The 14,093-nt window shown below is 38.5% G+C and overlaps 1 protein-coding gene and 1 long non-coding RNA gene across 4 annotated transcripts in view; one reads left to right on the plus strand and one right to left on the minus strand.

The window, feature by feature from the left end:
- Positions 1-14,093, plus strand: part of LOC125801365 (zinc finger protein 239-like) — a 362,996-nt gene that overhangs the window by 336,308 nt on the left and 12,595 nt on the right. The window lies entirely within an intron of this gene.
- On the minus strand, positions 12,568-13,697 carry LOC125801618 (uncharacterized). Its single transcript, XR_007438825.1, has 2 exons — positions 13,189-13,697; positions 12,568-12,686 (listed from the first exon to the last, which is right to left on the minus strand). It is a non-coding gene; the product is annotated as an uncharacterized LOC125801618 (long non-coding RNA).

Here is a 14,093-nt window from a genome sequence, read left to right on the forward strand (position 1 = left end):
AACGCTAACCGAGAGAGAGAGAGAGAGAGAGAGAGAGAGAACGCTAACAGAGAGAGAGAGAGAGAGAGAGAAAACGCTAACACAGAGAGAGAGAGAGAGACTTACAGAGAGAGGGAGACGCAGACGCTAACAGAGAAGGAGAGGGAGAGAGACGCTAACAGAGAGAGAGAGAGAGAAAGCGAGAGAGAGAGAGAAACGCTAACAGAGAGAGGGAGACGCTGAGAGAGAGAGAGACAGAGAGGAGGGGTGTTAGCTAGGTAGCTAACCAGCTATCCTACATTAGCTCCATCCGTGTGTATGACGGTGGCTGCTTGCAGACTCTAACATGACCGCTGGTTGAGTTAGATTAAAGTAGAGTTAATCTGATTTATAAATTAAAAATGTGAATTTAGGGGATGCAACCCCAGCACGACCTGCCCAGGGAATCGTTTGGTTGTACGTTGGAGCACACTAGCTAGCCGACTACAGGCTAGACGTTATCGTACTGTTTTTGGTCCTAGCTAACTGGCTACAAACACAGCTTAATATAACAACGAAGACAACAGTATTATATAATTCAGTAATTAGGTAAAAAAAAAATTATAAGCTTCAATTTATAAACTGTAAATACCTGTTGTTCGGCCTGGTTAGCGTCCGTCATGACGACCGGTCGAGTTGGCGGGCTGCGCGGCAGAGGCTCCAGCTGATGACGTGAACCTTCAATAACCCGCCTTTTCACCGTGGCCACGCCCCTTCTCCTCTCGCCACACCCCACACGTCAAAAAGGGGTCAAAAAAGACTCGCAAACAAAACCGAGGAACGCAAAGGAGGGAACGTATTGCAAAAATAAAAGAGGGACGCAAAGCGCAAAACGCAAAGAAAAAATGGTGTTGCAAAAGATTCATTATAAAAATAATATCACAAGTGAAAAAAAATAATTTATGTTCTCTTCTTTGTTTGCAATATTAGATTTTTTTTGCAATTCGTGGAGATTTTTTTTCACGATAGTTTTATTTTCTCGTCAGCATTAAAGACCCCAATTTGACTCCATAGTGCAGCAGGGTCATCCACTGTGAACAAGAGAAAGATCTCTGACCAAGCTCCTTCATGCCCAGTTTACCAAAGAATGCCAATAAAATATATCAATATTTTATTTAAATATATAGATATTTTGGATAGCATTAAATAAATGGTCTATAATGTTTAAGCTAGCTAAGTTAGCTAATGTTAACTATGTTATTTTAGTGTGGAATGTTTTAGCTAGCTAGGTTAGCTAATGTTAACTACTTTATTTCAGTATGGAATTATTTAGCTAGCTAGGTTAGCTAACATTAACTACTTTATTTTAGTGTGGAATGTTTAAGCTAGTTAGGTTAGCTAACAATAACTACTTTATTTCTGTATGGAATAATTTAGCTTGCTAGGTTAGCTAATGTTAACTACTTTATTTCAGTGTGGAAAGTTTTAGCTAGCTAGGTTAGCTAATGTTAACTACTTTATTTCAGAGTGGAATGTTTTAGCTAGTTTGGCTAATGTTAAATACTTTATTTGAGTGTAGGACGTTTTAGCTAGCTAGGTTAGCTAATGTTAACTACTTTATTTCAAAGTGGAATGTTTTAGCTAGGTTGGCTAAAGTTAAATACTTTATTTGAGTGTAGGACGTTTTAGCTAGCTAGGTTAGCTAATGTTAACTACTTTATTTCAGAGTAGAATGTTTTAGCTAGGTTAGATAATGTTAAGTACTTTAATTCAGGCTGTGGAATGCTTTAGCTAGCTAGGTTATCTAATGTTAACTACTTTATTTGAGTGTGGAGTGTCTTAGCTAGCTAGGTTAGCTAATGGTAACTACTTTATTTCAGTGTGGAATGTTTTAGCTAGCTAGGTTAGCTAATATTAACTACTTTATTTCAGTGTGGAATGTTTTAGCTAGCTAGATTAGCTAATGTTAACTACTTTATTTCAGTGTGGAATGTTTAGCTAGCTAGATTAGCTAATATTAACTACTTTATTTCAGTGTGGAATGTTTTAGCTAGTTAGGTTAGCTAATGTTTTATACTTTATTTCAGTGTGGAATGTTTAGTTAGCTAGGTTAGCTAATGTTAACTATTTTATTTGAGTGTACAATGTTTTAGCTAGGTTAATTAATGTTAACTACTTTATTTAAGTGTGGAAAGTTTTAGCTAGCTAGGTTAGCTAATGTTAACTACTTTATTTCAGTGTGGAATGTTTTAGCTAGGTTGGCTAATGTTAACTACTTTATTTCAGTGTAGAATGTTTTAGCTAGGTTAGCTAATGTTAACTACTTTATTTCAGTGTGGAATGTTTTACTACTTTAATTTAGTGTTGAATGTTTAGTTAGCTAGGTTAGCCAATGTTAACTACTTTATTTCAGTGTTGAATGTTTTAGCTAGCTAGATTAGCTAATGTTAACTACTTTATTTTAGAGTGGAATGTTTTAGCTAGGTTGGCTAAAGTTAAATACTTTATTTCAGTGTGGAATGTTTAAGCTTGCTAGGTTAGCGAATGTAAACTACTTTATTTCAGTGTGGAAAGTTTTAGCTAGGTTGGCTAATGTTAAATACTTCATTTGAGTGTAGGAAGTTTTAGCTAGCTAGGTTGGCCAATGTTAACTACTTTATTTGAGTGTAGAATGTTTTAGCTAGCTAGGTTAGCTAATGTTAACTATATTATTATAAAGTGGAATGTTTTAGCTAGGTTGGCCAATGTTAACTACTTTATTTGAGTGTAGAAAGTTTTAGCTAGGTTAGCTAATGTTAACTACTTTATTTCAGTGTGGAATGTTTTAGCTAGCTAGGTTAGCTAATGTTAACTACTTTATTTTTTTTATTATTTTACTTCATTTAAAAAGTTCTTCAAAATCACTCTGGAACATCAGCTTTATATTCAATGTTTGGATCGGTATGCCATGTTGCCAGTTAATTTTTAATTATAAAATCAGCTCGGGCCAGGCTAATTCCAAGTTTTCCTTAAAGTAGAAGACTAGTATTCTTCAGATCATGTGTATTTGGTCTGGCCCAAGATTTAAAAGTCTGTCAAAATCACAAAGGAACTACTGGCTTTATATTCTTATTTTGTGTATTATGGCTCGCATGTCATGTTGCTAATTCATTTTACAGTATAAAATTGGCTCGGGCCAGGCTAATTTCAGGTTTTTCTTAAAGTGGAAGTCTAGAACTCTTCATCTCATGTTTATTTGTTTTGGCCCAAGATGAAATATCCTTCAAAATCACATTGGAACATAGCTTTATATTCATTATATTTGTGCAAAATTGCTCGTGTACCATGTTGCTAATTCATTTTACAGTATAAAATTAGCTCGAGCCAGGCTAATTCCAAGATTTCCTTAAATTAGAAGAATAGAACTCTTCATATCATGTGTATTTGGTCTGGCCCAAGATGAAAAAAAATCCTTTAAAATCACACTGGATCATCTGCCTCATATTTTTTGAGCGGAGTGGCTTTTAAAATATAATTTTATTAAATATATTTTTTATTATTTATTATAATATATAATTATAAATTCAGTAATTAAAATAAATATTTTACAGTATACAATTAGCTTCGGCCAGGATAATGCCAGGTTTTCTTGAAAGTAGGAGGTCAATTCTTATTTTTTACACAGGAAATGAATGAATTACACTAGAACAGCAAATTTATGTTGTAAGTAAAACTGGAGAAAATACTGATGGAAAGTCGTGTATATAAAATTACATTTAATAACATATTGTATATTTACATTTTTAATAAACAGCTGTACTGCTTTTCTTCATTTTATCACCTGTGTTGGTCTGTGAGGTGTTTAATATAAACAGCGGGTGTTTGTGAACGCTCCCTTTAGTTCACGGTGGTTCAGTGAAGCGGTACTGCGAATATCAAACTAACTTCAGCCGGGGAATAGGAGGCTGCGAATATCGAGCCAAACGAATCTGGAGCTGCGAATATCAAACCAACTTCAGCCTCGTAGCACACTCTCAGTATGGACGTCAGTGTCCTTATAATTACCGGTTAGTTTAATTAATACTGATTATTAGCGAATTTAGTAATTACCGGTTAGCTTAATTAATACTGATTATTAGTGAATTTAGTTCAGCCTGTGAGGAACTTTTTCCTCCTCGTCTCTCCCGCGCTGCTACTGCCGCATCTCCGCCGTTCTCTCGTCCCGTGGGCGGGCCGGTTCCAATCCTCTACTCCACCCTCACCTGTGCACTTCTCCCTCAGTAGATCCCTTAATCACTTTTAAGCGACCTTCTTGCAAAAACACAGAAAATAAATGAAATATGTATTCTGTTCTGCTTTTGTTTTATTTTTAAACTGTTTACACTAACACAATAAGTAAACCATCACTATGAATTTATATGTATTTTAATTTATATTGTATTTTAGGACTAGGGAATTTTACATTTTTTAGCCGGGGCTACATGAGGGAGGAATATGTGAAAGAGGCATATCCCATACTGAGATACCGAATGAATGCTTGAAAGAGAACACAAATTACATTTAAGAAAAAAATATGCAAGAAATAAAACTAATTTACCGGACATGAAACACTGAACACTGAAAGCAAATGCTTTGTTTGTACATTTAGCTAGGCTAGCTACCAATAATAATGGTCAGGAGGCCAAGGAGTCTTACAGGAAAAAGGTGGAAAGAAAGCTGCAAGATAATAACATGAAGAAAGTCTGGGGTGCGATGAAAACCATCACTGGGTGCAAGAACAACAGCGGCAACTCAGTAGATGGAGGTGTGGACAGAGCAAACCAGTTTAACAACTTTTACAACAGGTTTGACTGTCCTGCTCCTGCTGCCCCCTCCTCCTGCAGCATCACCATCATCTCCATCACCTTCAACTCCAGCTCCACCATCTTCATCTTCATCATCACCACCACCATGGGCCCTTTTCACTGAGCTTGATGACGTGTTTCCGGTTTGGTTCAGCAGGGTAAACACAGCGGCGCTAGAATGGAGTTCATTGCTGTCTCTGCACAAACTTATACTGATTTCTTTCTCCGACATCTCACTGATTATAGATGAGGTATCAGTAGCGAAAATATCGAAGGCTGAAAAGGATTACAAGCTTTTTGTCGAGGAATACATCTTCAATTTTTGAGGGTAAGTAGTTATTTTTATACAAGTTAGCGAGGCTTCCAATTCAGTTAAGTTAGCTACCGCTACTTAGCGAGCTTGCTAACTTAGATAGATAACAGTACGTCAAGTAATGCTAAGTAGCTGTTTAGTTAATGTTTTCTTTTCTGTTTTAACAATTACTGTAGCTACTGCCCAGGATCTGATGTGCTTATTTTAGGCTTTGAGTTGGATAGAAGACAGAACTGTTTTACCCTTGTATATACAGTTTCAAACACAGTGCAGGTGTTTTAGATAGGAAAGTTAATCGACAGGGAGAAAAAAAATATTAAACCACATTTAACCCTAGTTATCTTGTACATAGGTGAAACAGTTCAGGTAAGCCTAAGATGATTCTATGTGTTGCTAGCTTCTCACTAGGTAGGTTAAGCCAGTGGCCAAAGTTAGTCGTCTGTAGTGTTAATTTGTCCATCATATTAAATTTTTGCTTGGTTTTTAGGAGGTTAACTTATTCAGGTAGATTGTTTAGGGTCAGCCAAGAGGTTACAGATGTAGTAGTAATTGTGAATGGCTTAAATACAGATATGAACATTTGGTGCTTTTTGTACCGTTTAAAAAATGTTTCTCAGAGCTGACAGTATGTCTGTGCTTTGCATTACAGGTGACTTTATGCCACCCAGATCCTGTGGAGGTAATATAGACATCGTGCAAGTGTTGCGGGGAAGGCCTTTTGCAATAATACTATTGCTCTTCTTTATCAGAGTGCCCATTACAGCACCATGGGCTTTAAAACAGTCTCTCTCCCAGTGGCCAGTTCTGTTATAGTTAGTTTTTTGTGGAAATATGGAATTTTCTAAATAAACTTGTATTCTTAGCTTGAATTGTCTTTTTATGTAGCGCAGAGCCAGCAACAAGCAAGAAAACATTTCAGTTCATTGACATTTTGTTAACTGAATTAATCTATTTGTATTGGGTGTCATGGAATTATTTTACATTTTAATTAACTTTAAAAATCAGGATATTTTGGGTAAACATAACATTTTGGTTGTGCTTCAAAAAATGCATCATTTCTGACAACTAGCTATATTGTTTAAAGCTCACCTTCCGCAAAAATCCGATTTTTCTTGTTTTTTGTGGAATACAGTAGGTCTCTCCGAGTTGAATGTGTACACCTGCACATTAAACTGTTTTGCAGCCCCCATTGTCTGCAGGAGCTAAGCAAAGAAATCCCCCCTCCCCCCCTCCGAAAAACGGGTGAATTTTGAACTATCTTTCTGCCTACGTAGGCAGAAACTCACAGACCAGCCCACCTTGGCTCGAGAAAGAGGCGGAGCTGAAGCGACGCAACATCACCGCTCATCAGTTAGGAGGTGGGAGGCAGTGAGCGGCAGAGCGGTGGAGGGGCGTCGCAGTGCTCCTAGACAATCAGAGGAGAGATATTTGCATTCTGTTTGCATGTATGAATATTCATGAGCAAAGCTGGAATCCGGTCATTTTGGACACACCCCTAAAACAGTCCATTAAAAAAGAGCTATACAGAGACACCTGAGCACTTTTTTTTTTTTACAAAAACGGCTCACATGTCATTCATTCATACTAGAGACCACAACTAGACATTTTAAAATGAAAGAAAAAACGACAGAAGGTGAGCTTTAAACAGTATATTTAGAATATTGTGTTTCCTGCAATGGTATGCCCAGTGAATACAGTCGTAACCAAATCATCTATGACTTTGTCTACAGATAAAACAAATACAAAGCACCTGGGAGAAGAGGATTAAAATGTATTTCATTTATTATATTTATAAAACACTCAAATAAAAAAAACAATAAAAAAAAAACAAATGAAGCTCACGTGAGTAATTAAGAAATGTGGTAAGTTAAAGCTAAAATATTTAGACAGAATTTTGTACTGAGTCAAGGGAAATTGTGTGGAAAAAGTGGAACTCTTCTTTAGTTGAGCAGAAATGGTTAAGCCTAGGTTGGTCTGCAAGCTGTTTTATTTCATTCTCCAGCTCAATCACTTTTTGCTCCAGCTCCCTTATTCATGCAGCTGCAACGTCCACTTTGCCTGTGACAAAAGGGGGGGAAAAAGACATTAGCTTAGTTTCATATTGACAGATAATCTGACAAAATTTAAGTCAAACTCTGAATTGACCTATATTGTACACCAATTATTAATAAGGTAAACTAGTATATTTTACTGTGCTATGTTTAGCTAACAAATACTGGTATTCTTTGGTATAATACATAAACCATGCTTGTGCTTGGAATGTTTTTAAACAACAAATGATATCTTGGACACAAGTCAGTAATTCAGGTAAACATGCCAAATTGACCCTTTATTTAGGTAAATATTGAATATTTAGCCTTTATTTAGGCAAGTTAGACTTCAAATAAGTATTTCAATTTTAAACTTTATTCAGGTATGAATTGTAAGTGTAGACTTTATTCAAGTAAGTATTGCATATTAAGACTTTATCCAAATAATTATATCATATTAAGACTTTATTCAGTTATGAATTGTATGTTTAGACGGTTATTCAGTATGTATTGTATCTCCAATGTTATTTTGGTAGGTATCCTATCTTGAGACTATTACTCAGGTAATTATTGTTCAAATGGTTATTTAGGTAGCTGGCTTGTGTATTTATTGTGTAAATGGATATAAGAGTTATAAAATTACTCACCAGGAGACGGTGGACGGCAGTAATCGTGCTTTAGCATTCAGCTCGGTTAGCATAGCTTCAGGTCCTCCTCGTCTCTCTGTCCCATGGCAACTTCAGTGTTCAAACTGAGACGAGTACTTGCCCTCTCGTAGGGTGTCAGGCGGTTTTCATATCTACTCCCAAAATTATTCCAGGCGAATCGTGGTGAAACTGATCCCTGGCTCTGTTCCCTCCCGCTTTGACATATAGCTCATCCGGCCTGAAGTGCTGGCTACACGCATATGTACTGCCGCGCAGAACTGTAAATGTGGCATTTTCCTCTCTCCTAATTGCTCTTATCTATTTACCGCGTAAACGTGTGACATTTGGAAAGTTGTGGAAACTTTGGTTGTTTGCGTTTGCTGTTTGAGCAGAAAGGCTCCCTGCAGTAGCATTTCCTATGCTGCTCCGTTTCGTCTATACGTTCTACCCGCGCTGTTTACCCTGCTATTTTTTACTTCCGCATTCCAAACCCGGAAATGTGAAAAGGGCCCATTACCCTCACCTCCATCTTCATCACCACCACCACCCTTTCCTCCATCATCATCTTCATCACCTCCACCCTCTTTATCATCACCACAATCACCCTCACTCCCACCATCTTCATCATCATCATCATCACCACCATCAACACTATCAGCTAGCAGACAAATCAGCTCCTCCAGTTCACCAACCTTTACTGCAGACCAGGTCAGGAGACAGCTGAGGAGACTTCACCCCAGGAAAGCAGCTGGCCCGGACAGAGTGTGCCCCAGAATGCTCAAGGCATGTGCTGTTCAACTGGGTGAGCCCCTCCAACATGTGTTTAACCTGAGTCTGCGTCTAGGGAGGGTTCCTGTTCTAGTTCCCAAGAAGGCACACTTGAAGGAGCTGATTGACTACAGGCCAGTTGCTTTGATATCTCACGTGATGAAGACCATGGAGCGACTGCTGCTGGACCACCTCAGACCTCAGGTCCACCATGCTGAGGATCCACTGCAGTTTGCGTACCGGAAAAAGGTGGGAGTGGAAGATGCCATCCTCTATCTTCTGCACAGAGCTCACTCTCATCTGGACAAGTGGGGAGGTGCTGTGAGGGCCATATTCTTCGACTTCTCCAGTGCCTTCAATACCATCCAGCCCCTACTACTGAGGGACAAGCTGATGAAAATGGAGGTGGATATGCACCTGGTCACCTGGATCACTGACCTTACTGGGAGGCCACAACATGTCAGGATCAGGGACTGCTCCTCTGATACAGTGATCAGCAGCACAGGAGCACCACAGGGGACTGTTCTCTCTCCAGTCCTGTTCACCCTGTACACATCAGACTTCAAATACCACTTGGAGTCATGCCACATGCAGAAGTTCTCTGACGACACTGCAATCGTACAGAACCCTGGTTAAGGAATTTGTGGTTTGGTGCAAGACGAACCATCTGCAGCTGAACGTCTCCAAAACCAAGGAGATGTGCATAGACTTCGGGAGGTCCAGGCCCTCTGCTCAGCAGCCAATCTCCATCGAGGGGGTCGATGTCGAGGTTGTCAAATCCTACAGATCCCTAGGTGTGCACCTGGACGATAGGCTGGACTGGTCAGTGAACACTGACTCTCTCTACAGGAAGGCACAGAGCAGACTGTACTTCCTCAGAAGGCTCGAGTCTTTCAACATCTGCCAGAAACTCCTGCTGTGATGTTCTACCAGTCTGTGGTAGCCAGCATTCTCTTTTAAGCTGTAGTGTGTTGGGGAGGCAGCATCAGCTAGAGGGATGCTGGACGACTGGCAGGCTGGTGAGAAAAGCTGGTTCTGTGCTGGGATTAGAGCTGGAGTCCTTAACACCACTGGCATCATGGACAATGTTCACCACCCTCTGCACAGCACCATCACCAGGCAGAGGAGCTCTGCCTGGTTCACTTCTTCTTTCATACAGATGGGCCTAGCGGTTAATAGCATTAAGCCACACTATGCTAAGCTTGGGGAACTGAGGACGGCTTCCACATTGTGAAAACAGAGATACTAGAAATGAATAGAAATAACCAAATCTGCAAATACTAGAAAGGAGATTAAAAGCATTGAAATCATAAACTCTGAAGATTTGGTCATAAATGTTTAGTTGCAAACTAAGAATCCTACTCTACTCCTAACAACAATGACATCTAAATTTTAAAGACTTTTTTTTCCCTTCTTCAGAACTGAACTCCTACCGTAACTACCCTAAAAACTGATTTCTGTCTCATAAAGAATGTCCTGGAATATCAAACATACGAGAAAACATAACATGGAATTCAATAAACATCATCCCTGGATACGATTAATTTTGCAGAACCTGTAAAATCCATTGTTAAATTCAGTTCATGTTTTTTTCCGGTGGAACGTGTCCCAAGTGACGAAGTGAAACATTTGTGTAGGATAAGGTGTTCTGCCTGAAAGATTTACGATTTGCACTTTAATTGCCGTGGAACAAATTTGGGATAGTATTCTCTCTCCTGTGTGAATGCGCTGGTGTTTTTTGAGAGTACTCTGTCTAGTAAAACTCCTCCCACAGTCTGAGCAGTGATACGGTTTCACTCCTGTGTGAATGCGCTGGTGTTTTTGAGATTACTCTGTTTAGTAAAACTCTTGACAGAGTGATGATGTTTCTCCATGTCAGGACTTGGCTTTATCTGTCAGTTAAATGTATCAAACAATTTCTGTGTGTTCTGGAGATTCTTCAGGACGGATTCTGCTTCACCTCTTTCAGCAGTTTAACTTTGCTCTTAGTTAAATATGAATTTCAGAAGAATATTTTTTATTTCTGGAAAACGCAAAAAAAATAATAATAAAAGCAGGTCAATAAACTGAATTGAATTGCCTGAATCAGTTACACTATACAGACAAAACTACTGGGACAGCTTCATATTACCATAAAAGCTTTTGTACTTTTATCTCATTCTAAGTGAGCGATGTTACCTTTCAATCTCAAGCTTTGAGGCGTGCCGAAAAAACGACACACATTTGTTCGAATCACTGTGCCGATGCTTGATTCGTTGTACATTGATCACGTGACCAATGATGTCCGATGCCTTTTCCTTTACACCAATTTATAAAAGATTCCTGATTTTTTTTTTACAACTCAGTTAATTATTTTTCACATTAGCTTTAGACTAACAGTGATATGCACTCTTGAGTTCAATATGTGTTTTTTTTTGTATATGTAAAACAAAATCCTTTAAATATAAAAACACAAAAGAACATTTTGTGAGAAATGTAAATTTAATTGTGTTTTTACCAAGAAAAACTGCAGCTCCACATCAATGGCTTAACTGATTTGGTTACTAAATCAATATAGCAGACACGGTGGCGAATCACAGCATCGGGTTAAAGCCCAACGTCATCTGCAGAGCCAGAGAGCAGCAGAACCTCTACACCAGCAGATTCAGAGCAGTAGCTCCAAGACCTGCTGCAGTTTTACAGAAGCTAGCGTTACCCACAATTCCATCATCTCTATATCGATGTTGTATATGCTTGAGAAAGATTGAACTCTCTAACCGACTCTTTCCTTTATCTTATGTTCTAGAAATGAGATAATATTACTTTTTTTCAGACAAGGGACCGAAAGACATAAATCCTTGGGTTTTACAGATTGAGTTGGTCGGTGACGAGGCAGAGAGCACAGGACAAGATTGTCTAACGTTCTCTCTCACAAGCAAACCGGGGTTCTTGTTAATTATTTTAGCATAATAAATGTTATTTTATACAATATACAGTATGAGTGGAGACTTATTTCATGCATCTACATACCATCACAGCTCCAGATATGACATTTTAGTTAGCTCAATCATAAAAAATGTGTTTGTATCTTTAACATAAAATATGAAAAAAAAATATGGATGGATGTCGGACAATGCAGCGTCTACTCATGTCTGAAATGGCCACACTCTCATTTAGGAAGAAGTGCAGACAAGTTTCTATTTAAATTAAAATAACAAACTATGTCCTGGCTTGGTGAAGGTATTCGCAGTAGTGTTTAACTGTGTCATGTTTACCTACCGGTTAAAAACGTTGGTAACATTAGCCAGCTAGATAACATTATCTACTTGGGTTAAAAAAGCACTGGGAATATTGACTAGCTAGATAACATTATCTACTTGGGTTAAAAAAAAGCACTGGGATCATTGGCTAGCTAGATAACAGCTGCGGTCCAATCTGAAGGGAGCTGCCTAGGTAGTCATTGCCTTCAAAGGCAGCTCCCTCGTTCGGCAGCATTTTCACCCATAAGGGATCTTATAAGGCAGCGCGTTCGGGACACGCTCTGGAGTCAGCATACGTCATCACGTCTAGCGCGCTGTGCCCGTGAGCTTGTTTATAAATAACTAAAGTTAATGATCACTTACCTCGGGATAAATCTCAATGCAGCGGCAGCTATTTCTCTTTTACTCATCCAAATATTACAGATATTTAAATATTCATGATTTACTTTAATTATACACTTTTCCTCACTTCATTCTCAGAGTATGGTCAGTTTTATGTATGCTTTTATTTTATTTTTGATTAGATGCTTTGTAGAAATGCATGAGTAATGAAACCATAATATAATAAATATTTTGTATGAGCCAGAGCTAAATTATCAAACTAAGCTACGTTTCACACAATAGTACATTCATACACAGTCAGCTAATTTTTATTATATCTTTATCTTTTAGTTGCATAAAACACATGATTCATAAACTTTTTTTTTTTTTTTTTTACCCATACCCACTAGTTGAGATGTGATACTACAATAAGCATAGTGACAATAAACACACAGCAAGCAAAAATAATAATGTTAAGAGAGAAAACTTTATTACATTCAAAGAAAAAAATATATATTCATAAAGGGAGCTAACGCTGCCTCCAGCCGGTCTGACCAGAGTTCACCTTCCCCGGCCCATGTTCATCCCTGTGGAAAAAATAAATCTGAATTAGTAACAGCGGTTTATGGAGAACACGCTCATAATTACACTATTTACACAGTAAATCACTCAGTTACAGGTAACTCTAGTTATTCCCTCTAACAATTAAACTATTTACACATTAAATCACTGAATTACAGGTTATTCTACAGTGTTACACTATTTACACAGTAAATCACTTAGTTATACGTAACAGTGACTTAAAACAGTTAAAACTTTTTACACTGGACGGCCAGGGTGTCTTTGTTTCCTAGCGGGGGTTTCCTCAGCGCTGCAGCCGCGTTTGGTACTCTGTAAGTCGGCTAGATGCGTGTTAGCTTACCCGGTAAATTAGCGCGATAAGCTAACGGTAGCTTCCGCCGGTCAGGTCTTACATTAAATGAAGTACAGGCGAAAACAACGATGGAAAACAACTTAAAACAGTCTAAAATATGCTAGTTTGATAAACCCACGCAGCGTTGAGTGGAAATACAGGAGGGAATTACTTACATTTGTACAGAAACTCCCTCGCAGTGCCGGCTCCGTCCGCCATGTTTTTAAATCTGAGCGCTGGAACTCTGAGCTGGTGAAATGCATCATGGGATTGCCTTCGCCGTGAAGGATACATCTCACGCTGCCTTCAGAATCGGGGTAAAATAAGGCAGCTGCCCAGGTAGGCAGCACATGCCACCTTCCGAATGGGACAGTCCTTTTCTCGGGAGCGCGCTTATGCTGCCTGAAAATGCTGCCTAGTTGGGCAGCTCCCTTCAGATTGGACCGCAGCTAACATTAGCTATTTGCTTAAAAGCACTGGGAACATAAGCCAGCTAGATAAAATTAGATACTTAGGTTAAAAAAGCAGTGGGAACATTGGCTAGCTAGATAACATTAGATACTGGTTAAAAAGCACTGGGAACATTGGCTAGCTAGATAACATTAGATACTTGGTTAAAAAAGCACTATGCACATTGGCTAGCTAGATAACATTAGATACTGGTTAAAAAAGCACTGGGAACATTGGCTAGCTAAATAACATTATATACTGGTTAAAAAAGCACTGGGAACATTGGCTAGCTAGATAACATTAGATACTGGTTAAAAAAGCACTCGGCACATTGGCTAACTAGATAACATTTAGATACTTGGTTAAAAAAGCACTGGGAACATTGGCTAGCTAGATAACATTAGATACTGGTTAAAAAGCACTGGTAACATTGGCTACCTAGATAACATTAGATACTGGTTAAAAAGCACTGGTAACATTGGCTAACTTAATAACATTAGATACTTGTGCAGGACCCTTAAAAATATCCTGTGTATTTGTATTTGTATTATTTTCTTAGTTTTTTTATTGTAAGTGTAAACGAACTCCATTTCCCAGGAGCCTTTTCTGTTTCGCGGGTTTTTCCTGCTGG

The sequence above is a fragment of the Astyanax mexicanus genome, chromosome 4, assembly GCF_023375975.1.
Source record: "Astyanax mexicanus isolate ESR-SI-001 chromosome 4, AstMex3_surface, whole genome shotgun sequence".
Lineage (NCBI taxonomy): Eukaryota > Metazoa > Chordata > Actinopteri > Characiformes > Acestrorhamphidae > Astyanax > Astyanax mexicanus.